The sequence below is a fragment of the Heptranchias perlo genome, chromosome 3 (assembly GCF_035084215.1).
Source record: "Heptranchias perlo isolate sHepPer1 chromosome 3, sHepPer1.hap1, whole genome shotgun sequence".
NCBI classification, from domain to species: domain Eukaryota; kingdom Metazoa; phylum Chordata; class Chondrichthyes; order Hexanchiformes; family Hexanchidae; genus Heptranchias; species Heptranchias perlo.
The window spans coordinates 109,371,219-109,390,284 of record NC_090327.1 but is presented as its reverse complement, the minus strand read 5'-3'; the positions used below and the strand labels follow the sequence as shown (position 1 = coordinate 109,390,284).

At 41.3% G+C, this 19,066-nt stretch overlaps 1 long non-coding RNA gene across 1 annotated transcript; it reads left to right on the top strand.

The window, feature by feature from the left end:
- Window positions 1-12,631: 12,631 nt before the first annotated feature.
- LOC137307027 (uncharacterized) lies at window positions 12,632-18,659 on the top strand. The gene is made up of 2 exons (XR_010958996.1): window positions 12,632-12,725; window positions 18,550-18,659. It is a non-coding gene; the product is annotated as an uncharacterized lncRNA (long non-coding RNA).
- The last annotated feature ends 407 nt before the right edge of the window (window positions 18,660-19,066 follow it).

Genomic DNA, 19,066 nt, shown 5'->3' with positions numbered 1-19,066 from the left:
AATCAATATTCTTTTCTTACTATTACAAGCATTTTTATTATCAATGACTGAAATTCACCAATTCAGGGGGACAAAAAACAGATTAAAATGGATCTGATTTTTATTGGCATTCCATTTTCATTTATGTAAGTGTAAATGCAGATTGCTGAACCCCAAGGTTAACAGATACTTAAAAATAAGCAGATGTAAAAAGATGTCCAAGAGCTGAGAAGATAAGAAGAAAACAATGTAGCTTTGATTCAGTCTTTGTGCAATAAACCGGCCCGCACAAGCATAGGAGACTTGTGTCATTTAAGAATACTCCATCGTCTGCTTTTCACAAGTAGCTACAGACATTTTTGATACATGCATTAGACATGATTGAGACCTATTGAATGCAATTCAAATATTCCAACCGATACGGACAGCGCATGGAGAAAGCTTTTAATGTATAATATCTTGAGTTGATGTCTGGTTAGTAAAGCAACCATATTTCATTAAAGTGTCCTTGCCAAGATGTGTGGAAACTCCACTTCCAAATTACTTTACAAAGGCATTTTTAAGCCAGATCTCGAATCTGAATTTAAAAAAGTAATAATGGAAAGAATAATTTAAGCAAGCTTGTAATAGAATAGTTGGCTGTGAAAACAGATAAGCACTGTTAGAATTAACATTATTAACTTAAAATGAAAGTGCAAATGCTGGAAATATACAGCTGACCCATCGACATTAGGAAAGCGAATAGTCATGTCAGCATTTCAGTTGGAGCTCCTTTATCAGGGCCATGAGAAATGCTGATGAAGGGTCTCTATCCAATACATTAGGCCATCATTTCTCTTTTCTTGTGCTGACACAGCTGCAATGTATTTCCAGCATTTGTACATTCTCTTACCCTTAATATTATTATCTAGCTGTGTAAAAATATGTGGCTCAATAGGTATTATAAGAACCCATTTGTCACTGCAGTGTGTGGGTTTATCTGCTGCTGCCGGTATTATTTCATTGCTTTTCAAGCTCGCTCCACGTGGATTTTATGAATGAGCACTCCCAGTGCATGTTGGAAGTTCGGGTGCCAAGGTCAGCCATAATGGATGGAAAATTATGTGGGAGAGGGATGTGGGAGCAGGTGCTAATTTGTAAAATCTTCCCTGCTGTGACTTGCCTGCATTTATTCTTGTCATTGCTGCCACTCGATTCAACACTGTCCATAGAAGAAGGGTTTACCTGACGAGGCAGTTTGACCTATGGTAAACTTTTGAACAGTATGGCAGCTTTAGCTTTAGTCATCATTATGTCTAATAAGGGGAGAAATCATGGCATTATGGGATGAAATTCCTTCTGTTTATAATTTTAGCGAGAAAGTCGGTACAGGTATGAAACAAGATTTCCCAATTTGTATTTACACTACCATTTTTGCTAAATCAGTAGGAATGTCATTTAAAGTTAGAAATGCACCTAATTAGCTTCATTGACATAGAAATTGGTATTCTGGCCTCCCATCTGAAGGATTATTGGAAAAAGTTTGCTTGACAAAAAAAGAAAGAGCCTTAACATATAAACCAGCTCAGAGTCAGTGACTTTATCAATAAGGGGCTAACAGCATCATGAGGTCACTATCAGTTAAGGAAATGGTGGAACCTAGGATTAGCTGAAACAAAGGAGATAACGAAACATGGAAAACAGATGGCCCTGACCAGACTAACAGTCAGGGCTAGGAGTAGGTCACTTCATGGTTTATGACCCCAAACAAGCTTAGCAAATCACCAAAAACTGTGCATGTGAACAAGGATTTAAGATTGAAGGAGAAGAAGACCTTGCAAGTGTTCATGCTCTGAGAATGCAGTAAAAGGTGAATATAAGGAGGCTGTTTGGCTCTCCTCGGGGCTGCAGTCGATGGTGAGAAACTGCTGCCTAAGAAGACAGAAGATGTCAAAAAGCAAACCTTTCAAAGACCAAGGGTCTGATCAACCGTCCATCTTGAGCATTGAAACTCTCCATACAAAGGCTGTATTACGATTAACTGTTTGTTGACTAAAATCACGCATTAATAAAAACATTGCTAAAGTTTACCAAGAGAACTGGCCTATGTCTATGACTGATGATCCCTCCGTGTCTAACCCTAAAAAAGTAAAGAGAAAAATCGTACAAAGAACGGTATAGAGAGGTTTCTGGCTTTTGTGAAAACAGAAACAGGTTCTGGCTAGTGCTGTAACAGAAACGGGTTTAAGCAATGATGTTGGAGACCAAGATATTAGAGTATATAGTTGACAACTACCAAAGCGGAGAGAACAATTTAAGGATTCTTAGGCACACGTTGATCCAATTGTGTGAGCTGAGATGGGATGAGTTGCTTAAATCAGAAAATTTTAAAAGGAAACAAAATAAGGCAGTATGGATATTCACTATAAATTAAAACAGCAATCGAAAAAACAGAAAAGAGTAAAACAACTCAAAGAAGAAGTTGAACAGTTAAAGAATTGATTAAAAAAGGCAGACGCTAGATGTGAAATGGAGTGTGATGAAAGGGAAAAAGAACAGGCAGGCAGGCGTGTTCAGACACTTGAAGGGCACGTCGAATATTCTCAGAGTTAGGCAATCAATAAAGGCAGAGAACTAGAGATTTCTAGGGCGAGTAAAGGGGAACAAGAACAGTGCAAGATGTAACTGGAAAGACAAAAAGAGGGCTTAACGTCCACCGTAAAGACCCAAATGAAATTAAACAGAGAAAGTAGGCAAAGTGACACGGTGTCCCACATACACTGTAAGTGAGGAATAGAACAATTAGAGAAAGCGTTACAGGTGAAACAGGGTATTATCTGTACAATGATAGAAGGGGAGGGCGATGATGACCTGGGTTGGGGGGGTGGAGGGGGGAGTTGGGAGGATTTGGTCGAAAAAGACATTCGATATGGGATATTCGATATGGGAATGACTCAGGGTAATTACAGCCAAAGGCACCTATGACCCAGAAAAAATATGATGCCCCTGGACTAAATAGCACACAGGGCACCTCACAAAGCAGATACGTGGTCTCTTATAGCCCCTAAACCTTACAGGAGATGGATAACAGATACCGAAATTTGACAGGAAAGGGGATGTAATGAAACATTTTGCTGAGATAGAACAGACAGCCATTGTCAATGGGTTGGACAATGAGGAAAAAGTGAAGCTATTGTTGTAGACATTAGGCCCAGTAGTCTATGGGGTTTTACCATAAGATAGGAAGCTCGGAAGGCGATCATGGCGTAAGAGATAGGATTTGATATTGACTACAATAGGGTTCAACCGAGGGGTCCCAAGTGAGGTACTGGGAAAGTGTAGGTAGGAACCCAACAAACACCCTGATGTTTATGCCAACTGATTGTGACAATATTACGACAGAATGTGCGGCCTGGGCTTGGATAGACAAAACCTGGGGGCGAGACCTGCCATAGGAACATAAGAACAGGAATAGGCCATTCAGCCCCTCGTGCCTGCTCCACCATTTGATAAGATCATGGCTGATCTGTGATCTAACTCCATACACCCGCCTTTGGCCCATATCCATAAATAACTTTGGTTGCCGAAAAGCTATCTATCTCAGATTTAAATTTAGCAATTGACCTAGTATCAATTGCCATTTGCGGAAGAGAGTTCCAAACTTCTACCACCCTTTGTGTATAGAAATGTTTTCTAATCTCGCTCCTGAAAAGTCTGGCTCTAATTTTTAGACTTTGCCCCCTACTCCTAGAATCCCCGACCAGCGGAAATAGTTTCTCTCTATCCACCCTATCCGTTCCCCTTAATATCTTATAAACTTCGATCAGATCGCCCCTTAACCTTCGAAACTCCACAGAATTTGTGTAATCTCTCCTCGTAACTTAACCCTTGAAGTCCGGGTATTATTCTAGTAAACCGATGCTGCATTCCCTCCAAGGCCAATATGTCCTTCCGAAGGTGCGGTGCCCAGAACTGCTCAGAGTACTCCAGGTGTGGTCTAACCAGGGTTTTGTATAGCTGCACCATAACTTCTGCCCCCTTGTACTCTAGTACTCCAGATATAAAGGCCAGCATTCCATTAGCCTTATTGATTATTTTCTGCACCTGTTCATGACACTTCAATGATCTATATACCTGAACCCCTAGGTCCCTTTGGACATCCACTATTTTTAACTTTTTACCATTTAGAAAGTACCCTGTTCTATCCTTTTTTGATCCAAAGTGGATGACCTCACATTTGTCTACATTGAATTCCATTTGCCACAGTTTTGCCCATTCACCTAATCTATCAATATCGCTTTGTAATTTTATGTTTTCATCTACACTGCTTACAATGCCACCAATCTTTGTGTCATCGGCAAACTTACATATGAGACTTTCTATGCCTTCATCTAAGTCGTTAATAAATATTGTGAGTAATTGAGGCCCCAAGACAGATCCCTGTGGGACTCCACTAGTCACATCTGCCAATGTGAGTACCTACCCATTATCCCTACTCTCTGTCGCCTTTCACTCAGCCAACTTCCTAACCAAGTCCGTACTTTTCCCTCGATTCCATGGGCTTCTATCTTAGCTAACAGTCTCTTATGTGGGACCTTATCAAATGCCTTCTGGAAGTCCATATAAGTAACATCCATTGACATTCCCCTGTCCATTACTTTAGTCACCTCTTCAAAAAATTCAATCAGGTTTGTCAGGCACGACCTACCTTTCACAAATCCATGCTGGCTGTCTCTGATTAACTGAAAATTCTCGAGGTGTTCAGTCACCCTACCCTTAATTATAGACTCCAGCATTTTCCCCACAACAGATGTTAGGCTAACTGGTTAATAATTCCCCGGTTTCCCTCTCTCTCCTTTCTTAAAAAGCGGAGTGCTATGGTCCGGTGGTTAAGGCCTCTGATTAGCCATGCCCAGCCACATTTGCAGGCTGCTCTTGAGGGTTTTGGCCCAGAGGATAACAATCAAAATAAAGTCCAGGTTCTTAGAAGAATGATTATCAAAAGGGAAAATAGGGAGAAACCAGTCAATAGCCTAGTGGAGTTAGCATGGAAGAATGAGGGACTGAAAGTAGCAGCAAAGAAAGAGGGAAACCAAGATAAAGAAAAAGGGAAACTACTGGGGGTCCAAGACGGCAGATTTGGAAATGACAGGTTCAGATGCTACAATTGTGGTAAACCAGGTCGCATAGTGAAAGAATGTTGTCAGGCTCAGTGGTCGTTCCCAAAGGGACTGACGGCTAAGTTATACCCAGACCTGAAAGAGGTATTTAAGGATTATTTAACCGTGGCCCTAAAGGAAGTCGCTCCCTCAGCTCCGCCAGCTCTGGTCTGCGCTGTAGAAGGTGGGGTAGAGATCATGGGCCCCCTAGCTGGGCGCCATCACAATGACGGGGTCTGGCCTCAGTAAGTTACCTATGCCCACTACAGTTTGATAAGTTTGGGCGCCCGTGTGTCTCAGTGGAGGCTGGAGGCTGCCATGGCACATATTTAGTAGACACCGGAGCATCCCGTACTATTATCGCTGAGCAAGAACTACAAAAGTCACCCTTTTCCATTGTAGTACCCTCTCAGCTTAATTAATTAATCGGTAATACACAGATGGGGATGGAATCTCAACCCCTGTCGTTAGAGTTAGGCTCGTATGAGTTCACCTGGTCGTGTGTATTAATAAATATGTGAGGGGATCTTGGGAGCAGATGTTCTCACAAGTCAGGGCCTTGTAATAGATTTAACTAATGAACACTCTGGAGAACAGAGGAGGAAGTCAAAGAGTCCCCAATTGTTATTCCTCATTGGGGGGAGGTCTATGTCGCACAAGAGGCTAAGGAATATAATCTGGAGAAACTCCTCAAAGGCCATTCCCCAGAAACAAGGAAGGCGGTGTGGGCCAAGAAACAGGCTTTTGCGAGCCATAAACATGATTGTGGGAGAATGGTAGGAATAGATCTGGCCCATCCCTGAAACAATACTGCTTCCCAGAGAAACAAACAATCATATCCAAGCCGCAATTGATTCCCTGGTACAACAAGGCGTCTTAAGGACCATAGTGACAAAAACAAATTTGCCTATTTGGCCATTGTGGAAACCAGACAGGTCATGGCACCTAACTATAGATTATAGATAGCTAAACAAGATTATGCCCACATGCGCCTCAACTATTACATCAGCAGCCGAGGTACTTAGAAGACTGATGCTTACATCAAGGGTGTTTATGGCATCGGACATCTCGAACGGATTTTATTCCATTCTATTACACCCAGACCACCAAATTTAAGGATCAACAGTACACTTGGACGTGTCTGCCACAGGGATTTCACAATTCACCTTCAATATTCCGCCAAAGGATGGCAAAAGCATTGTCGAACTTTAGCCAGCCTGAAGTTTTAATCCAATATGTGGATGATTTATTGCTCCACACCCCTGACATGGATCCTCATCTGCACCTACTGGATAAGTTATTGAAGTTGCTGAAAGAGCAGGGATTAAAAGTAAGCCCAGAGAGCGCAACAAGAGGTGTCTTTTCTCGGAGTAACAATAAGTGAAGGTGGAAGGAGTATCGATAAACATAAGACCAAGGCCGTATAAGACCTCCCAATGCCTACATCAGTTAAAGCAGTGCGCTCCCTCCTGAGATTAGTAGGAGACTGTATGGACTTTATAGAGAATTTTGCAACCTTAAGCGTCTTACTAAAGAAGGAAGTGCCATGGGAATGAACGCTGGCATGCACAGAGGCGGTGGAGAAACTCAAAACCGCTCTGCAATCAGTGCAGGTCTTACAGGCGGTTGATCCTGAAAAGTCTTTCTACCTCAAGGTGGCTGCCACAGAGTTTGCGTTGTCTGCAGTCCTTCTGCAGCATACACATGGGAAATTATGTCCCATAGCATATGCCTCCTGGGTCCTAATGCCTGTCGAAGTAAACTATTCTGCTTGTGAAAAACACCTACTCGCCACTTTCTAGGTGGTACAACATTTCACTTACATAATAGGCTTAGACTCTCTCCACTTATTAACATGTCACACACCAACTGAATTGTTACTTGACAGTCGACTAAAAGACAGTTCTATCTTGAACGTTCGACTTGTCGGGTGGATGATACGGCTACAGGGATGGGATAGCACAGTAAAGCATAAGCAAAACCCGCTTAGTCTAGCTGGTAATCTACTGTATCAGAGTGAACCGCACCATTCTCAGATAGATAATGCCTGCATGAACAAAGGACCGATTAGAGGAGGAGAAATCGCCAATTCTACTAACATCGTTGGAGACAGGTCGGGTTGGGTGGTAGAAGGTCTGTGTCTCACCGGATGTGGAATTTATGCACCAGAGACAGGACAGGAGATCACACTAAAACTGCCACCCACTCTCTCAGCTCAAGCAGCTGAATTAGCAGCTGTCGCTTATGTGATATCAACCCTCCTTGAGTATAAACTCCCCCTTACTATACATTCAGACTCTATGTATGTACACAACTCCCTGACCGAGTAGCTACCGATAGAAGAAAAGAGAGGACTTGTGTCTACGGAAGGAAAGTCCTTACCCTCCACATCATTGCTGATGTATATCTTTACTATGGTGACCCCCCACCAGGGGGAGATTGCGATACACAAGGTAAAAGCGCACCCTAAAAATGAACCCAGAAGGGAGGGAAACCAATGGGCAGGGACTGGCAAAGCAGAGAAGGGAGAAAGGACAAGAATGGGATCCCCAGACCTGTGCCGTTCCGATTGATGCAATAGAAGGCCAGATGGAAGCATTGGTGCCCCTAGACCTTAAACAGTCCCAGGCACAGGATGTTCCAGATCCAACAAGCAGTTAAGGCACTTGAGGAGGGTAAAACTCCCCCAGGTGCCTGTGCTGGCAAAGAGTCTCTCTTGAACCTCCAAGATGGTCTCTTGTTCAATGATGAATGCTGGGTTCTTCCGGAAATTCTCGAAACCAATTCCTATATCAGGCGCATGACGCCCCCACAGCAGGACATCCCGGTCCTGCAGGAACGCTATCTCGACTGCGGGATATAACGTGGTGGCCTGGCTAAAAGGAGGACGTGGACCATTATTGTCATAATTGCTTAATATGTGCAGTACAATCTGGATCCAAGATCCAAGAAAGATCTTTTGCAGCACACCAGACCATCCCCAGGTCCCTGGACAGATTTACAAATCGATTATTTAGGACTTTTTCCAGAGGAAACAGGTACGTCTTGGTGGTGGATACTTTTTCCAAGTGGATTGAAGCCTTCCCAGTTCCCAATGCCACCACCCACGCAACTGTGAAGATTCTGGTGAATCATGTATTCACCAGGTGAGGCCTCCCTAGATCAATAAATTTGAATCAGGGAAGCCACTTTACAGGAAGGGTCATGCAACACACAATGCGATTGCCAGGGATTAAAATGTGGTTTCATATTGCCCACAACCCCATTTCTTCAGGGATTGTTAACTGCATCCTGAAAACAATGTTAAAGAAACTAGTCACTTATTCCTGCAAGACTTGGGATCAATTGGTGCCATTAGCTATAACGGCTATGCGATTGACCACCTCCCGAATGACTGAAGTATCACCACATGAGGTCTAGCGAACTCCAGAGCATGTTATAAGTGCTGACCTGTCCGAGCCACAATATCAGGCTCTTCCACAAGAAACCTACGTTAAACAGCTAACCGAACAATTGGCACAGGTGATTGGGTTTGATGCAACCAATATTACAACGTCCAAAAAGGTGAATAAAGCATACTTTAACCCAAAGATTCACCCCACTGAGTGGGACGTGGTTCAGCAGGTAATGGTGAAGGCCTGCAATCAGACAGGCTCTTTTGTTGCTGCTTGTCAGGGATCGTATTATATAGTGGACAAAGCAAACCCCTCAGTTTAAAAGGTGGCACTAAGGTCCAAAAGGAAAAAATGGTTTCATATTAACCGAGTAAAAGCCTTCCTGGCAAATACACCTGGTCCCAAGGATTGCCCCGATCCAGTCAGTACCTGTGTGCCCTCTGAGATTCCTTGGAGTGAGCTCCCACTCTGCTGGGACGATGAAGACCCCGCCACTGCAGGCGGCACTGGACCCTGCCACAAGATCGGGCTCTCAGGCCAAGGCAGAGGCAACAATTGAGCCCGGCTTGCCTTGGATGCGATACAAAGCAACATGGTCCCAATGATCCCATCCAGCAACATTGCAGAAAGATAAACAAAAAAAAATAAAGGGTTCAGGGTAAATGAACCTGAAATGAGCACGAAGACCTAAGGCAGACATGGAATGATTGGATTTCAACAAAAAGCAGATATTATCTTGTGTCTTAATTGTTTTACAACAGTTCAACATGCGGAAGATATTATGGATTGGGATGATCATGATCGGTGTTGCAGAAATCCATCTATGGGATTGCGCCGTGGCTGTATTCTCAGAAGGATGTAGAATAGCCCAGAGAGTTGTAACACCATCTGACCCAGCTCAAGTTAGAACTGCCGTAGTAAAAAGTGGAGAGGCAGCGTGATTAACTTGTGTTTGTAAGGAGGATGGAAATTATAGTACTGGAGAATTTTATTCGTCTACAGGAAGATGGGCATTCAATATGTTTCGGCTGGGGAGTATTCCGTAAAAGACAGCAGTAACCCAATTCAGCCTGGGACACATAATCAGGTTGGAACAATCTTTCAACTGACCTCGATTCTGGACCCACTGTAATGGATGGTATGAGTGCAGGCTTTATGGCTCTTTTTATCCCTTGGTCATGTACAATCAACCTAAAAATGCCTGGAATTGGCCAGGGAGAGTCCAGATTACATCTAAGGATTCAAAAAAAAATGTCCTAAGGTGTCACCAAGTCCTACAGATGGATTGGTGATTATCCATACCCACAAAGCGTTATATAATGACGTGAGATTTGAGATTATTCCCTTTCTGTTAAATTTGTCCAGTTGTAAGTCTCCCACCCGGTCTATGCCACAAGAATTAGATGAACTTGCACCGCTCAATAGTGAAGAAGTTGGTATATGACTTGAACCAGAGAAATGCGAGTAAAGATCTAGAGGAGGAACGGCCTCCCATTATGACCCCCAAAGATATAAAGACCGATAATTTGGAAATGAGACTTGGTCTCGTGGAAACAAGGAGCTGGGAGAACAGGCACAACTGCTGCTTGGAACAGATTGGAGATAGAATCCATGTGGGAATATAATGAAAGGATGTGAAGGCTACTGAAAGGTATCCTGAAGGGGGCGAGTAGCCTGACAGGAGATGTAATAGGGGAAGAGAGTCAGATCCTGCTGTCAATTATGGAATCGTGCTTTATTTTGTGTTAATGCAGATTACTATGACGTTATATTTGGCTGTGAAATCTGTAAATTGAAAGTGTGAGAGAAGTTCAAGAGGGCAAGAGAAAATAACTTCTAGAAGTGGACATTTGCAACAATTTTTCACGCCCAATTGAGGAGGGACTGAAGGATTATTGGAAAATGTTTGTTTGACATAAAAAGAAAGAACCTTAACATATAAAGGAACGGCAGAAATTCAAGATAAAATAAACGAGATAATTGATGCAACTAACTTCAGGGATCATGTGATTTTCAAGGTGATTACTTGCAGCATGTATGGGGAATTCATGGTAAACCAAATCCAAAAGGGCCTAAATGATATTGAGAACAATAGGATCCCACACTTTGGTACAAATTCTGATTTTGCAAAATGGCATGGTGTATCAAATGCTAATTGGTGTAAAATCAGGAGATAGGGATCCGTGTATTATACCAGGCCGGCTTGTGGACCAAAGGGGGCAGATGTTGTTCGGTTGATATTGGCCATGCCTTTTATAAATGGGACGGGGACACCAGTGGAAGTGTTTAAGGTTGGGTCAATTGGGGTACTGGAAGAAGGTATTCATAAGGAATTTGTGAATTACCCTAAGATCCTAACCCGAGAGGGCAGTGGTCCTTGGCTCACTCCGGATATCACGTGCTGCGATAAACAGTTGGAGGGGCGTGTATATGTCGGTGCAATGTAACACAACATTCTCTGCCCGATTGCGGATTTACCCTAGTCGAGCGTTCCCCCAATTGCACCATTAAACTTGATCAATGGGGACTAGAGCACAGTCAGGCCACCTGTACAGAGCAAGGAAGATACTGATTCATTACACAGACATGCTCATTCCGACACAGGAAAAACCTACCCTCTCTGCAATCCCCACTGAGATCACTAAAGTAGGTGTAGAAATATTGATCCTTGTTCAGGCACATAATGTTACTGAGAAACAGGTCTACCTCGACTTACAAGCAGAGGCCCTTAGAGCAGTAACTCAATTCGGCCACCTAATACCTCCATTGAGCCTCCTGAGGACACTTAATTCATATGCAGCAGGAAAATGAGCGTGTAGAGAATTGTGTGAAAATCCTAGGCGACCGCGAATGGTGGGAAATTGCACACAATTCAGACAGCACCCATTGGTTAGGACTATGTTAATGTTGTTTGCAGTAATTCAATTTATAATGATTGTTATTTTGATAGTTTTAATTTGTGTTGTGAAACGAACTATGAGACGTTATGTTAAGGATTTTAATGCTTTGGGTTGTGAGAAACTGTTATGTGAGTTTGGACATTAATTGTTTCGTGCTTTATTTTGTGTTAATGCAGATTACTATGACGTTATATTTGGCTGTGAAATCTGTAAATTGAAAGTGTGAGAGAAGTTCAAGAGGGCAAGAGAAAATAACTTCTAGAAGTGGACATTTGCAACAATTTTTCACGCCCAATTGAGGAGGGACTGAAGGATTATTGGAAAATGTTTGCTTGACATAAAAAGAAAGAACCTTAACATATAAAGTCACCAACAGCATGGACCTTTGCATTCTGAACTAGTTTGTCAGTAAGAAGCTAACAGCATCATGAGGTCACTACCAGATAAGGAAATGGTGGAACCTAGGATTCTCTGAAACATAGGAGAAACGGAACGTGGAAAACAGTTTGGGCTAGGAGTAAGACACTTCATGGATTATGACCCCAAACAAGCTTAGCGAATCGCCAAAAACTGTGCATATGAACAAGGATTTAAGATTGAAGGAGAAGGAGACCTTACCAGTGTTCATGCTTCGAGCGTGCAGTAAAAGGTGAATATAAGGAGGCTGTTTGACCCTCCTCAGGGCTGCAGTCGATGGTGAGAAACTCCTGCCTAAGAAGAAAGAAGACATCAAAAAGCAAACCTTTCAAAGAGCATGGATCCAATCAACCCTCCATCTTGAGCGTGGATACTAATAGATTATTAATGTATAAGTAACATATAGAGCTAAAGAATATGTGTGGCTCACCGCTCACTGCCTTAACCAGTTGAAGTAGTAGGATTTTAAACTGACGTGTCCTAATTCTATCATCGTTTCAAGGTAACCTTCCTAGTTACAGAAACCATTCTGTGAGACTGACCAATTGTAGCCACACTGAGACCTGATCTACGGAAAACAGTTACATCATGTCTCTTATGTTCAGGGTCTGGAAAGTAACGAGAGTTAGTTGGAGGCTAAAGTATGGAATGAGAGAGTTAGCTATAAACCTCTAAATTGTCTCTCTTCCAACTTATATACAACCCAGCCAGAATATATTAGTTATTGATTGAACTAGATCAGTCCAACAGCTGGACTCGAGTCCAATGCTGAGCAAAGTGCAACTTTAGTCTTGCCAGAGAAATCAAAGACCAAATTGGACACGGAGATGTGAACCATTGTCTTTGCCTTCTTTCTTCAGTCTTCATTCTTCTTAACTTAGTTAAACTGATGTACGGTAAGTTTTAATAAACTGTTCTGTGGTACTTTTCTTAGTGCTTAAATTGTACGCTATTAATACTTTGCATTCTAAGTTCTTTGTGTTCAGGCAGACAGGCAAGGAGGACAGAACAGACCGGCAGGACTGCTTAGAACGTACAGAACAGGCAAATCAGTACCTTAAAGGCACCAGCATTTAAGTTCTGTTGTCTAGCACCACCTTAGGCTAACAGAAGCTTACATTAATGAAGCACATATGCTAATGGTGAAATTCAGTTATTTAGTTGTTGAGCTGGTGCAATTGAGCAGACAGATTACTGAACTGGAGCCCAAATGGAATCATACTTCAAGTGCCTCACGTTGTCATAAGTGACCTGATGTGGTCATGTTGACCACATCAGGTCACTTAAGCAATCAAAGGACAATTGTGTTATAAAAAAACACTTTCTAAGGTGTTGCTCAAGCACACAGACATGTCTTTAAAAAACTGTAACTGTCTGATGTAAGATAGAATGCCATACTAATACTAAAGTCACAAAGAGTCTTTAAACATTTTCCGAACAATGCCTTCAGTCAATTAGCCACAGTGGTTCATAATTTTTATTATAGGTTTAAGGACACTTGACTCAAAAAAGAGCTCTTTGTTATCACCTGTTAAAATGAGTAGTGAACTGCAATTTTCCCTGAACAGTAAAACATGTAGTGATTTTCATTTTGTCCCTCACATAAAGGAATTAAGTAATGCTTTTTGAGACATAGTGACATTACATGCATTTGCCCCAATGCCTACATTTTAATGTTTTGGATTAAAACCATTTCAAATCAGAATCATTGAAATTATATTAATTCAGTATACTTCAACCATTATTGATTTTCTCGTGGTGTCTGGAGAAATAAACAAAGAGAAGAATAAAATGAAAGATAAGACAAAGAAATAATGCAACAGGCTAAGAAACAGAAATGGGAATAGAAGGAAAATATGAAACATTAAAACAAAAACAAAGAGAAAAAGAAAATAAGATAAATATCGAAGCAGGGTAGATGGTTCATTTATTTTTATTTATTTTCTTCATTTACCAAAACAGTGAAAGGAAGACAGAAACTAGATGAAGAAAACAGCGGAAAAAACATTACATTGAAGACAATTTATTTGCTATTAGATACAAAGCATGAGATGGTCAATAAGCTTCACTGTGGACAGGTGCTGGCCCTGTTTATTTAGTAATTTTCTCCATGATTTTTAGCTGACAACTCCAGTAGTTTGAAGATGGTCCTCTTTGTGAACCAAACTTTCTTTGCTGTCTAACTGCGTTGGGCGTTCTGTAATATTAATATCCTATAATACCATCCAAAGAGGCTGTATAAGCATATTGGTGGGTGTAGGATTCCCGTTAAAAAAGGATTGCCACAGCAGTATATATTATGCACAAAGAGAGAAGCAAAGGAATAATAGACATTTAAATTAAAGATTCCGGAGGGAAAGTCTATCAATTCAATCTGCTGCAAATATGCATTTCCATTATTTAATGGTATGTTAACTATTGCAGGAACAAGAGGTCATAAATATTGTAAGCATATTGATGGGTGTAAGAATCCCACAATAAACAATTGATACATTTTCTGACAACTTGCAAGTTTTTGATTTAAAACTCAATTACAGGATATGTTGAATGACTCTATCTGAGTTCTGAGCCTAGAAACTGCTGTTGCCGATATTAATGAACAAAAGCTTAATGCGTTCAATTGGCATTCTTATACCTGCTATTTTAGTGGAGATAAAATAAAGAGGTTAACATCTATGTTAAAACACCAGACAGAGGATTGTCATATGAATATGTTTAGTGTTTATCCATTATTATCGCCAACAGTATTTCTGGCCAATGTCATCCAATAAATATCCACAGGTTTGACTACGGCGACACCGTTTTAGCCACATGCACTAATTTTAGTCGAAAATGCCTTATGTACAATACTGGTAAATGTACTTCACATATATTTACTTAACAAGCATCTATCACCATTCAGTGTGAAACTTTGCAGTCTTTCTCTTTTACCAAAGTTTGGAATTCTGGCACGAATTTATCAGGCACAGCACATCTTCGTGCCGTGTTGTCCAATAAGTTAGCTGCTAGCCAAATGTGGTGAATTGGGAATCCAGATGTGCCAAAACACATTTCTGATTAGTAAATAAAAAGCTAGTAAGGCACCGTTGTTGGGCATGTGATCTCAATACTCATACATACTTCAACTTTTTTGTGCATTTGTTGGTAAAATGATAAAACAAAAGGCAGAGGGTGTGAGGGTTTTCTGATTGTTGAGAGTGCTTTACTTCTTTGGTTGCTGCTTATTAGCTATCTGCTAAAATTGAGTGTAACACCATGGAGGTGGAAATGCTGGACTTCAGCACGATGGAAATGATTTTGACAGTTTTAGTCTGACCTCTCAGTTCACGAATGATCCATCCTGATTTGACATCGGGAACTGACAGAAACTAGTGGATTTGCTCCGTTATATAGTAACACCACTATTCCCGGCCAGAATGGAGATGATTGGGTAATTCCCTCTTCAATCATGCCTGGACACCACACTGAGTGCGAATGTCTGGTTTTGAGAATTGACACCATGTTCGGTTCCACTTGGTTCTGCGAGTGAAGATTCTCAGCCATCGCTCCGATGAAAGCAACTCAATGGGGGTAGATGCTTGTCAAGCAAATATGAACAACAACAGCAACAACTTGCATTTATATAGCGCACTTAACATAGTAAAACGTCCAAAGGCTCTTCACAGGAGCGTTACAAACAAAATTTAACACTGAGCCGCATAAGGAGATATTAGGACAGGAAACCAAAAGCACGGTCAAAAACATAGGTTTTAAGGAGCGTCTTAAAGGAGGAGAGAGAGGTAGAGAAATAGAGAGATTTAGAGAGGGAATTCCAGAGTTTAGAGCCTAGGCAACTGAAGGCATGGCAGCCAATGTTCGAGTGATTAAAATCGGAGATGTGCAAGAGACCAGAATTGGGTGAGTGCAGAGATCTTGGAGAATTGTTGGGCTGGAGGAGGTTACAAAGATCGCAAGGGGTGAGGCCATGGAGGGATTTGAAAACGAGGGTGCAATTTTTAAAATCAATGAGTTGCTGGACCAGGAGCCAATGCAGGTCAGCGAGCACAAGAGTAATGGGTAAACGGGACTTGGTGCGAGTTAGGTTACGGGCAGCTGAATTTTGAATGAGCTCAAATTTATGGAGGGTGCAAGATGGGAAGTCGGCCAGGAGAGCAATGGAATAGTCAAGTCTAGAGGTAACACAGGCATGGATGAAGGTTTCAGCAGCAGATGAGCTGAGGCAGGGACGGAGACGAGCGTTGTTACGGACGTTGGTGGCCTTGGTGGTGGAGTGGATATGTGGTTGGAAGCTCATCTCAGGGTCAAATAGGATGCCAAGATTGTGAACAATTTTGTTGAGCCTCAGACAGTGGCCAGGGAGAGGGATGGAGTTGATGCATAGGAAATGGAGTTTGTGGAGGGGACCGAAGACAATTGTTTTGGTCTTCCCAATATTTAGTTAGAGGAAATTTGTGTTCATCCGGTACTAGCGAAGTACATTTACTTGTATTGTGTGAGTGTATATAAGGTGTTTTACACTAAGTTTACTACATGTGGCTAAAAGGTTGGCGCATAGCCAAACCTGTGGCTAGTCACCAATTTCTATTGGACAACATTGTCGTAGTGCAGTTTCTAGGTTTTTGTCCAGGGGTACTTTGACATCATTAGAATGATTGCTGAGAACGTTGACTTGCACAATGAGATGCACCAGACCCATCCCTGCCCTCCAGCGAGAATGTGGTTAGATGCTGCTTGCCCTTTGCCACGACGTGCTCTGTTGGAGCTGCTTGTTATTGGTTGGCCTGAAGCTGTTATTCCAATTGGTCGAGCTGACCATGATGACTGCTCCCCTCTCCATACAATGTTGCTGGTGCTTCCACGGGTTTTCACCTGTTACGCACCATTCTAGCAGTTAGCCAATAAACAGTAACCAAGGAAGTAAAGCAAACACAACGAGCAAAAAACATTTGCAAACTCTACATTTCATCTTACCATTTTACCAACACAGAAAGGTTAAAGTACACATGTATATGCCATGTGAACATGAGTATTGAGATCGCATGCCCAATGATGGGGCCTATTACTCACCTTTTATATTTACTAATCAAAAATGCAATTAGCCACATCTGGAATCCCAATTAGCTATACTTTGCTAATGGCTAACGTATTGGACAAGGCTATAGTTCCTATATGGAACCAATTTTGATTAACTGCAGTTTAACATATATTTGCAAATTTCCATTAATATGGAAGGTGCAGCTGTTACACACTGAAAGTTATACCCATCCCATACTCTCAACAATAATACCGTCTCAGATTAAATCCATTCTCTTTTCTAATTAAAACGGTGATTGGTTTGACAACATGAGTAAATTAATACCATCCATTGATATTAGCAGGCAAACTTGATAAATACATAATGAAATAAATAAATAATAATTAAGGAGAATGTCATGTAGAAATGAGAGCATAATTCAAATAGAAAAACCAATGTGACAAAATTGGGCACCCACCTACCTCATTAGTATTTCATTTCTTTGTAATTCTTTATTGAAATAAAGCACACATCGATCTTAACATTGGTCAAATAGGCTGAAGAAATTAGAGATTCTTTCTGCCTGTTAGAATTTAAAGAACTTTGGGTTGTCCTGAGGTCATGAAAGGCTCTATATAATGCAAGTCTTTCTTTTCTATTTGTCATCTGACAGCTATATTGTATAAACCACTTGTGAAAAGGCTTTGCTATAATTAATGCTGCAGAGATGATAATGTTTTACAGTCACAGATAAGTGTCAGTTTATTTTAATTCCCCTTTTCTTTGTGTTCATCTCCTCTTTAGATCTTCCCTTCTCATGGAGATTTAAGCCAGCAATGTGCTCGTAGACCCCTGCCAATTCTTCCCTTGAGGTCATTGCCGAATGGTATAGGGAGTGGAGGGTTTGTTAACTTGGCGGTCAATGCTTTCCTCCCTCCCTGGGGGAAAGCAGTTCCTCTTCTTTGGTGCATGACTGTGCCTACACTATAGGAATGATTAATGTGTGACTCAGAATGAAATCCCCATTAAGATTGGAAATCGGAATTTTGGACAAGAGAATCCATTAATGTAAGGATGATTAACTAGAAATTCCCAACTTTACATTGCCCAGAACAGATGTAGCAAATATATCCATCAGAATTTACTATTGTATGTCTTAAGGTTTAGTATGTGATATTGTATTTGTATCACTCCCAGTTCTCTTACAGTATACTAATCCATATTACATGAATCAAAAAGATATTCTAACAGTTAAAGAGAAAGAGAAAGAACCTGCATTTATATAGCATCTTTCACAACCTCAGGATATCCCAAAGCACTTTACAGCCAATGAAGTACTTTTGAAGTGTTAGCACTGTTGTAATGTAGGGAAACATGGGAGCCAATTTTCACACAGCAAAATCCCACAAACAGCAATGAGATAAATGACCAACTATACTGTTTTAGTGATGTTGGTTGAGTGATAAACATTGGCCAATACACTAGGAGAATTCCTTTGCTCTTTCTTGAATGATGCTGTGGCATCTTTCACTCCACCTGAGAGGACAGACAGGAACTTGGTTTAATATCTCATCCAAAAGATGCCACCTCTGACAGTACAGCATCCCCTCAGTACTGCACTGGAGGGTCAGTCTGGATTATGTACTCAAGTTGCAATAAGTTGCAGCATTAGTTTAAAACCTTGTAAATAAACTCTTGTCTTACAGGAGATCAAGAAATGATCAACAAGACAGGCATATAGCTCGAAACACTCAATCAAAAGCAAAATACTTCGGATGCTGGAAATCTGAAATAAAAGCAGAAAATATTGAAAAAATGCTAGCTCTAAACACTGCTTTATTTTCTTAATTGTTTGCATACAAAGATGACATGGTTCTCAGAGTAATTACCACAAATGATACAAGAACAACATTTCATAATTATAATAGCACAGCATTAGTTTGGTTCAACTTAATATGACACAGTTTAATATTTCAGACACGTAGGGCTCGAGATTAATCCCCCAAGGTGGGTGGGAGAGGGTCGAGGGGGGGGTTTAATTGTCAAATGTGTGAAATGCGATCGCAACCCACCGCGCACGCGCCCGTTTCCGTTCTAACAGCAACGGAGTGTCCGAGTATTCCCCCATGGAGAGGCGGGTCCATCATTAACATATTAAATCAGACCCCGATCATGCGATTTTTAGCCCAATTTGGAATTAACAGCTGCTACACGGGTTTCTAG